The following is a 10,812-nucleotide window of genomic DNA, read 5'->3' on the forward strand; positions in this document are numbered from 1 at the left end:
TGGAGGTGCACCTGGATAGCTCAGTCAGTTAGGCATCTGTCTTCAGCTGAGGTCATGATCTTGGGGTCCTAGGATTGAGCCCCCACATTGGGCTCCCTGCTCCCTGCTCAGTGGGGAGTCTGCTTCTCCCTCTCCCTCTGTCCTTCCCCCCCCACTTGTGCTCTCTCTCGCTCTCTCTCAAAAAAATAAAATCTTTAAAAAAAGTCACAACATGGATGGAACTTGAGGACATTATGCTGAGTGAGAGAAAGATAAATACTGTATGATGTCACTTATATGTATAATCCAAAAAAACCAAACTCAAAAAAACAGAGTAAAATGGCAGTTACCAGGGGTTGGAAGGTGAGGGGATAGGAACACATATAAGAGTAAAGAAGTCCTAGAGTTTTAATGCATAGTATAGTGAATATAGACAACAATATTGTATTAGAATCATCAAACTTGCTAGGAGACTAAATTTACCTCGGTTATTCTAAACACTAAAAAGAAATGATAATTATATGATATGATAGCCATCCTAATTATCCCTATGATGGTAGTATATAAGTATATCAAATTGACATGTTGTACACCTTAAATTTTATATAAGTCAAATATATTAAAAAGTAAAAAATACGTAGTAAAGATGTTTGGAAGTGCTATATGTGAGGAAAAAAAAGAAATTGATTTGTTTTTCAAATAAAATAAAATCAAAGCAGGGAATTACTGTTTCTTTAGAAAATCACCTTCAGGTAAACTGTCACAATTTTTTGTCTCATAGAAAAATCTTTCACAGAAGTGGAAAGTTTAAATTATTAAATATTACAAAAATATAGCAGTACAATTATGGAATAGTATGTAGAGTAATTCGATCCAGTTTAATAGACTGGTGGTGTGCTTTATTAACTCTAGGCCTAAGAGCTAAGAAAAATTGTTTATATCAACTACTTCTAATTTTTGCAAAACCCTATGTGGTAAGCACTATTGTCATCTCCATTTAACAAATGAATAAAATAAGACAAAGAGACATTATTTGTTCACAGTCACAGAGTCAAAGCTGTGATTCATACACAGGCAGTAAAACTCTCTGACTCACATTTTTAATCAATATACCAACAGGTTCTCAAAATGAGTTCTGCAGAACCCTAGGGTTCCCAGAGAATTTTCAGAGTTTGTAAGGTCAAAATTATTTTCAAAATAATACTGAGATTATATAGTTTTTACTGTGTTGCCTTTGAAGTGATGATGCAAAAAGGAAAAACAACAACAAAACATAGGAAAAACTATTGGCATCTTTGCATGAATCAAGGCTGTAGCATCAAAGTGTACTGGTGGTCATTATATTTATCATCACCATGCATTTTTTTAAAAGATTTTATTTATTTTTCAACAGAGAGACAGACAGCGAGATAGGGAACACAAATAGGGGGAGTGGGAGAGGGAGAAGCAGACTCCCCGCTGAACAGGGAGCCCGATGCGGGGCTCGATCCCAGGACCCTGGGATCATGACCTGAACAGAAGGCAGACGCTTAACGGCTGAGCCACCCAGGCGCCCAATAATTATTTTTTTAAATCTCTATTTGTGATAGTACATCTTTTTTATCTGTATGACTAAATAGAAAATACATATTAAAAAGCTAAATATTATAATATTGTGGTTGTCAGTAAACAAACAATGAGCAGCTGTTTGAGTTGTGAACTGAAATGCCACTTTTTTCACCAAAATGCCATTTTTTTTTTAACTATAAAAACAACAGTCACGGGCACCTGGGTGGTTCAGTCAGTTAAGCATCTGACTTAGTTTCTGCTCAGGTAATCTCAAGAGTCCTCTGAGCCCCATGTTGGGCTCTGCGCTCAGCATACAGTGCAGGCTTGGCGTTTCTCTCCCTCTTCCCCTCCCTCCACTTGCACTCCCTTGTCTTTCTCTCTCTCTCTCTCAAATAAATAATCTTATAAAAACAATAGCAATAAAAAACAATAGTCATACAAACTAAGGTTATCCAGACTTGGGGTATTTTGCAGCTATTTTCTCAAAAACTGAATTCAGTAAACTTGGTATGTCAAGGAAAACTATTGATAGTATCTATTGTCAATAATAAAATTTGAGCTCAAAGTCTCAAATTTAAAAAGCTTGTATCTACCACTAAAATTCACAGCTTCCCAATATACACAGGTTTCTCTGATGAGATAAGTGATAGTATAAATGAATATGATTTTTTAAAACTCTCTAATAAAATAATTATCTCTTTGAAGTTCTGCATAGCTAAGTGAACGAAGATTTTCCAAATGATTAATACATAATGTTACAGGGGCGCCTGGGTGGCTCAGTTGGTTAAGCGACTGCCTTCGGCTCAGGTCATGATCCTGGAGTCCCGGGATTGAGTCCCTGCATCGGGCTTCCTGCTCAGCAGGGAGTCTGCTTCTCCCTCTGACCCTCTTCCCTCTCGTGCTTTCTATCTCTCATTCTCTCTCTCTCTCTCTCAAATAAATAAAATCTTTAAAAAAAATACATAATGTTACAGAATCATTCATGACAATCCAACCATTCAAAATATAAAATAGATCAAAGGATTTTATTATAACAGAGAAGAAAATATTCATAGATATAATTTTAGATTTCACCTTGCAAATAACCTTTAATAAGCTACCATTTGCTGAGTTTTGGTATAATATTAAAGGAAAATACATAATTACCTGAAAAGGCTATTTTCTTTCATCTGTATGTTTGTGTGAGGCCAGATTTTCTTCATGTATTTCAACCAAAGAACAAAACAGATTGAATATGAAAGCAGATATGATAATCCAGCTCTCTTCAAATGGATCATCCATTAACAGATTTGCAAAAATGCTACTTTTGTCACTTTTTTTTTGTTTTGGAATAATATGGCTACTTCTCATAAAATGTTATTTATGTTAAATAGGTTTATTATTATATTTAATTGAATTAATACAGATATGTTTTTAAATTTTTATTTTAGCCTTTTATTTTTTTTAACTTTGGGAGATCTTTTTTAATTTAAGCTAGACCATATTGTACATTCCAGTATCACAGTTTTGTGTCTGTAGTTTTCTAAGTTTTTATTTTAATTACTTTAGTTTCTTATGTGATAAATATTTATAGCTATAACCTACATTTCTTAAAAAAAATCTTTTTGGAGTCCTCAAGATTTTTAAAAAGTTTAAAGGGATTCTGAGACCTAACATTTTGAGAACTCTTACACTGTACTATGCTGCTTAAATATCTAAACATAGCATAGCAATTGTATATAAGTGATTACTTCTAAAGTGCCTGACATAAGTATGGGTGGATATTTATATATCCCTGCTATATTAAGATATATTCTCACCAAAGTTTGCATTTTTGAGAACTACAATAATTGAGAATACCCAAACTCCAGAGGTAATTCCTTTCATTTTTGGATAACTCTACAATGAGAAAGGTTTTGGTTATTTTCAACCCAAATCAATATTCTTAAATTCTTCAATCTAACACAACTATGTTTCTATTAATGTAAACTAGCATTGTATTTGGTATATGAGTTGGTACATTATACCAATGTTGACAATTACTTGAGACTGATATTGAGCTTACTAACAAATATTCTGATGCCATGCCTCCTTACTTCCTAGGTATTGTTGCCTAATCAAACTCCCATTTTCTTCCATCCTGTTTAGAACCAAATGTAAGTTTACATTTACCCACTTTCAAGTTCATCCCAGCAGACGAATTGCTTTATTACATTATATTTCTTTAGATTCTAGTTACTTCACTAATGACCACTTCCTGTTATTTGCAAATTTTATAAAATGTATTTAATATATTTTCATATTATTGGTTAAAATGTTTTGAAAAAATTTCTCTATAAACTTCTCTGCATCACCCACATTTCTTTTCCTATCCAGTAGGTTATATGGAAAACCTCCATAAATGCCATGCTAATTCCACATAACTGAAAAGAGGCAATTAGATTAATCGTAATGACATTTACTAAATGAACCCATTAGTACATCTAGTGATTAATGGTTTAATTTTCTAAGCACACAAATTTTAAATATCTAATTCTAGAAACTTACCAAAGATCTATATAATCACATCTGTTTATAATTTACAGAATCTATTCTTTTTATTTAAAACACAAGCTACATCTTTCCTTCTTTCTCTTCTCCATGATTTTTGCAACAGTAATACAACACCTTTAGTGACTTTATATGCAACATCTCTCAGTATCCTTCTACAAAATTCATCAGAGTTTTGTTGTCAAATAATGCCCAGATCAGATTCTTCCTGCCTTCCTAATAAACTAAAGAGCTTTCCCTTAAACTTAAAGGGAACAGCCCAGCAGCAAGGAATCCAAGTGTGCTGGAGTCAAGACTTGCCCTTAAATGTCAGTGCTGCCCCCTACTGGCCGAAGAAACTGAAGGCTGGTTAGTGAATTTATTAAACAGTTTTCCCTAGGTACATAATTATATAATAATAACCCACCCTCCCCCTTGGAGGGACTTGGACATTACATATTCAAGGCATACTGCATAGTGCTAACAAAATTTTCAATAAATTTCAGCTTTTATCTTCATTCAGTGCCCATTTTCTAATTTTTACATTTCTCTATTCTCTGTGCTTTCTTTTATTCTTTCATGGCTCATGTTCATTTTAACTTATCTACAGACTCATAAAATTGGAGATTTTCATAGGTTTTTTGGTTTGTAGAACTGCATTGGGCATTGGTTTTTGTAATAAATGTTCTTTTTTTCTTCCTCAAGAGATTTTGTAATTTCCTGTTTGTGTGTGTGTGTGTGTGTGTGTGTGTGTGTGTGTGTGTGTTTTAAGAAATGATAGTCCTGGATTCTTTCAGAACATAAATACAGGTAAAGCAAAAAGTCACAAGTGATAATATTTTTAATGAAATATAGAAAAATATTAATAGAAAATGAGAACTTGATATTACTTTAATGACTTCAGTTATTCCTAGTCTTTATTTTTTACCCTCACTGATAACATACATTGTCTAAAATAAATAATAAGATAAAAGAACATACATTCTTAGGTGCCAAAGGTGAAAAACATTTTTGCATTGTCTCTTATACTTGCTTTTATCCTAGGGATTGAATATATGATTTAAATATTTACAGTGATACCTTGAGGAGTATCTTATTACGCATGGGAGTAATGTGCTTACACATGGTTATACAATACAGAACTAGGCAATTCCCTGTGTGCCTTCATGACCCTCTACATATTTCATGAAGCTGCTGTTAATACATTTGCCTTTGTGCTTTGTGTTTAAAGATTGCATAATTATTATTTTCGTAATTTGTTATTTCTCTCAGTTCTCAATATCATTGGTTTCCCCATTTGTAATACAGAGTAACCAAAGCATAAAATAGACTGTTGTCCACATTAAATATCAATGTTATCCATTAAATAACATCAAAACTCTGTTTCATCGTTTAAGTTATAGTAGCAACATCATTTTACCAATGCTCTTTTCAATAGTGTGGGGCTACAGCACATTCTTTTTAGTGAAGAGAAGACACGTGACATTTATGTTTTCATATTCTATATGTTTACTATAGTAAATAAAATACATGAAGCAAAAAAAAGCAAAAAATTCATTTTGACATTTGACTTTATGCAATAATTTAGGTCTGGCTTTCAGTTTGGATTTTTCTGGTTCACTCACCTGCAATAATGACTTTATTCATCCTAAAGCAAGTGAGTGCAATGTTATTGCAGTCACAAAGAATCACAGGAATCAAAGTATTGATTTTTTTTTCTTAACTCGTAATCAAAACCTCTGCAACATGTAGGTGCTGGCTCAGACTTTCTAAAGTTGAAAGCTGTAGAATGTGAACTTTTCTTTCCTCAAGGCTATAACTTTATTTTTCCTACCCAATTCTAGAGAGATTAGAAAGAGGGGTAAACAGACCTTAGCATTTTGCAATTGCTTATAGAGTCTGGTTGGTGCCTCAGCTGCTTCTGCAAGTAGCTGTAACAAAAAACTTTGCCTACAGGCAAGTCCACAGAAGCCATTTTTTTTTCCTCCTAGCTTGCCTAGGGGCTGTGCTCCAGGCTAAACTTATGGCTTTGGTTACCTTTCAAATCTGCATTTTCAACAATTTTATTTGAATACCAAGTCACGTTTCAGATTTTCTGTATTTTAAAAATTTATCAGTAATACATCCCTGCTTTCTTGTGGCCTCCCACCCCCATATTCAAATGATAAAAAAACTATATATTAATAAAGTAGTACGAGGCCCTACATTTCATCAATATTGATGTTTACTTATTGGAAAATTCTCAAAAACAAGGAGAAAAACAAATGTTTTATAAGTTTTACAGAGCTGACATTTGGGACTGACTCAGAAATCAGGTATATGATGACAATTAAAGTTTCTATGATAGAGCATAAAGCTGTTTTGCCTACTCTGTAGTAAGAAATGATCTGACATTTTAATAAAGATAAATTAAATGATAAATTAGAAAACACAATTGTATAAGAGGGAAAGAAAGATGAAATATGCAACTAGAAAATCCTTAAGACTTTATTGGCCAATATTCACTGCACTCCTGACAGGTGCTGTCTTAGCAGATATGGTAATGTCCCCTATTCACTTCTGTCTCATATTCTGTGGCATCATGAAATTTATGCAATATCTGTGAACATTTTTACATGCATCCAATATAAATTTTAGTTTATCTATAGACTATTGTCAAAGATATCTATGAGTTTCTGAAAGCATTTTTAAAATTCTCAGAATTTATTTTGCTTGAGGGTGTTCCTGATTATGTTGAAATTCTACTGGGAATCTCATTTTTATTATCACCATCCAGTTTTCTTCTCATGTACTTAGAAATATACAGGCAGGACTTTAAGCTTTACATCAAAACAGAATCAACAATAACAACATATTCATGATAGACACACAAAATTGGCACTATTTACTTTGCTGATGTTATGTTGAAATGTTACTTTCATATATTTTTATTAATTGTCTAATGGAAAATTAACATGAGCATATGATAAATATAAAGGAACATAAAAGATTCTTTTCTTTTTTTTTAAAAGATTTTATTTATTTATTTGTCAGAGAGAGAGAGAGAGAGCACAAGCAGGGGGAGTGGCAGGCAGAGGGAGGTGGAGAAGCAGGCTCCCTGCTGAGCAAGGAATCCCATGTGGGACTCAATCCCAGGACCCTGGGATCATGACCCGAGCTGAAGGCAGACGTTCAGCATACTGAGCCACCCAGGTGCCGAGGAAAGATTCTTTTCTATAAAAGATTCCAACAGCACTCTTTTTGATATGCAAACATTGTTAATTTTATTTTGTGCATCCTACCATCATTTGACTATAAATTTGTACAACTATTATATTTTTAACAAAAAGGAGATGTTAGACATACATTTCCTCTTATGCAGTTTTCTATTTTCAGTAAATAATATGTATTTTGGCTCCATATCATCAAATTAGATCTACTTCATTATTTTAGCATCTGCAGAGTGAATATTCATTATATAAATATACTAGGATACATTTAATTAGCCCTATATTAATGTGCATTTTATTCATTTCTAGCATTTTGCTAATACGAACTATGCTACAGTGAGAATCTTTGTACACATATCTTCGCACAATTGTAACCCCGTGATGTGCTTTAACTAATAGAATGTGGAACACATGACATTTTCCTGCTTTTGTGCTATGGGTAGTGAGTTGCCAAGTAAGAAATCCAACTGCCAGAGACTACCATGCCCTCCCAAACTATAGAATTGTAAATAAATAATACAATGTCTTAAGCTACTGATTTCTATGAAAGCTAATTACACAGCAATAGGTCATCAAGAGATGCTTCATTAAATTTAAGACATTCTGTTCATTAAAATACACCATTAAGAGATGAAAAGAAAGTCATGGATTAGAAGGCATTTACAATGCATACAAACTGAAAAAGAATTTATATTCAGATTATATAAAGAACCTCTACAAATTAATGGAAAATCCAAATAGTAAATGGGCAAAAGGCTTGAGACACCTTATAAAAGAATATATTAAAACAGATAATAGTTATATAAAAGGTGCTCAACATCATTAGTAATCATGGAAATGCAAATTAAACTGCATCCATCAATGGTTAAAAGAGAGAGTTTGCCAATACCAAATGTTGACAAGGATTCCTGTAGCAAGTGAAATTTGTTTGCATCCTTAGTGAGAGTATAAACAAGCACCACTACATGGGAGATACTGGGCAGTCCTTACCAAACAACTAGCAATTCCCCTCCTACATAGATTCTCGAGTGAAATGAGTGCACTTGTCCTCCAAAGACAGGTAAAAAAAAAATGTTCATAATAGCTTTACTAATAGCCAAAGCTAGAAGTAAGTAACCATAGACAAAATGTGACATTTGTGCAGTGAATACACAACAATGAAAAAAAGTAAATTATTGATATCTGTAATTACATGGATCAATATTGTTTTTCTTCATAAATGGCATCTTTCCATCTAAAATTTTTATTTTGCTTATGAAGCACTTCCCCAACTAAAAAGTTTTTTAAAATGCAGAAATACCTTGTTTTATTGTGCTTCACTTTTATTGCACTTCATAGATGCTGCATTTTATACAAATTGAAGGTTTTTGGCAACCCTGCATTGAGCAAGTCTATTAACATTACCTTTTTCAATAGCATCAGCTCACTTTATGTCTATGTCACATTTTGGTAATTCTCACAATATTTCAGACTTTTCATTATTATTATATTGTTATGGTGATCTATGGTTAGTGATCTTTGATGTTACCATTGTAACTGTTTTGGGGCTCCATGAACCCTACTCATATAACCTGGGGAACTTAATTGATAAATGTGTGTGTTCTGACTGCTCTAGCAACCAGCTATTCCTCAGCCCTCACCTCTCTCCTTCTCCACAAGCCTCCCTATTTCCTGAGACACAATACTGAAGTTAGGCCAATTAATAAACATACAATGACCTCTAAGAGTTTAAATGAAGAGTCACATGTCTCTCATTTTAAATAAAAAACTAGAAATGATTAAGTTTAGTGAGGAAAGAATATAAAAGCCAAGATAGGCTGAAAGCAAGGCCTCTTTCACTAAACAGTTAGCCAAGTTGTGAATGCGAAGGAAAACATCTTAAAGGAAATTAAAAGTACTATTCCAGTGCACAAAAATAATAAGAAATCAAAACAGTTTTATTGCTGATATGAAAAAAGTTTGAGTAGTTTGGATAGAAGATCAAGCCAGTCACAACATTCTCTTAGCCAAAGTCTAATCTAGAGCAAGGTCCTAAGTATCTTCAATTTTATGAATGCTAAGAGGTGAGGAAGCTGCAGAAGAAAAATTTGAAGCTAGCAGGGTTGGTTCATGAAGGAGAAGCAGGCTTCCCTCTGAGCAGGGAGGCCGATGTGGGGCTTGATCTCAGGACCCTGGGATCATGACCTGAGCTGAAGGCAGACACTTAATGACTGAGCCACCCAGGTGCCCTGTAGTATTTCTTAAAAGAAAGAAAATAGGGAGGGAGAGGGGGAGAAAGAAAAAAGTCAAGGGCATGAATACCAAGGGGTGGGGATCATTGCAAGCCATCTTAGAGGATGCCTACCACAACCAACTTCTGAAATAGTGTGAAAATGGATCAGAAACACCAACATTAAAATAACCTGTTAAATCCATAGTTTTCTGATTATTATCTTTTAAAAAATCTTTTCACAGTGGTTCAAGGTAATGATCTGCAAAATTATTTCAAAAAAGGATGTACAATGGGTAAAATAGGCTTGTATCTGTGTCTGACAGAAACAAGAATGTTGATAAATAGGAAATTGTTCCACTCCCTAGACTGTTTCAAAAATAGCTTAGCTATTTGAGATTTGTTTCAGAAGAAAAAGGAGGACACAGAAAAATAGCTAGCCTATTAGTTGTCCAAGAGGAATATTTGTGGGTCCCTGTCTCCAAACATCTCAGCTAAATACTGGAAAGGAGATTCACTTCAATTCTTTAAGCTTCATCTTTAAAAGGAAGTACAGAGTATCAACAAATCAGATTTGTCATTAATATTAATAAATAAACTGGCAGAGTAGGCATCTGTCTGCTTTCCTCTTATCCTCATATTGTTTCCACTCTCCTTCTATCACTTCTGTCACACTGAAGAATTTTCTGTCCCATCCAACTTTATGTGATTTTTCTCTTCTCCAAAAAGTTATAGCAGTTTGAATTTCCAGTATCACTGATTATCATTATATTTAATATTATGGACCCAGAACTCCAAGATGGCATAAGTGAAGGAGAATATGCTCATGGATGTGAAACTAGGAGAGCTGCCCAGCTGGATACTGATGCCGGATTTCACCCTTAAGGCCATTGCTGGAACATTTCAAAGAGGTTACTAGTGGTATTACAACAAGTATGTCAATGTGAAGAAAGGAGGCATTGCTGGGATTTCTATGGTGCTGGCAGCTTATGTGCTTTTCAACTACTGTCGTTGTTACAAGGAACTCAAACATGAGCAGCTATGCAAGTACCACTTGAAGAGGGCCCAGTGTGGAGGCACATTTGGCATTCCTGACCATGACCTTTGCCTGGCACCCTTGAATCCTTTCATATTAACATCCAATAAAAGATGAATGCTCATCTCTATATTTTGTAGTATTTAGCTAAGTTTCTGTACATTGTATATGTTCAACATGGACTTATTTAATTCTATTGAGTGGAATTCATAAATAGGACTAACTATTAATACATTTACTCTACTCAAAATAAAGATTATAGGCTACTTTACATGAGTATTCTACAAAAATAATAAATGCCAAATTTATACATTTTTATTATT

The 10,812-nt window shown here is 33.8% G+C and overlaps 1 pseudogene; it reads left to right on the top strand.

The window, feature by feature from the left end:
• Positions 1-10,234: 10,234 nt before the first annotated feature.
• On the top strand, positions 10,235-10,606 carry LOC114208178 (ATP synthase F(0) complex subunit f, mitochondrial pseudogene; annotated as a pseudogene).
• The last annotated feature ends 206 nt before the right edge of the window (positions 10,607-10,812 follow it).

Source organism: Eumetopias jubatus, unplaced genomic scaffold (genome assembly GCF_037043125.1).
Source record: "Eumetopias jubatus isolate StellerSeaLion01/CBP00866 unplaced genomic scaffold, mEumJub1_p1.0 scaffold_2, whole genome shotgun sequence".
Taxonomy (NCBI): Eukaryota; Metazoa; Chordata; class Mammalia; order Carnivora; family Otariidae; genus Eumetopias; species Eumetopias jubatus.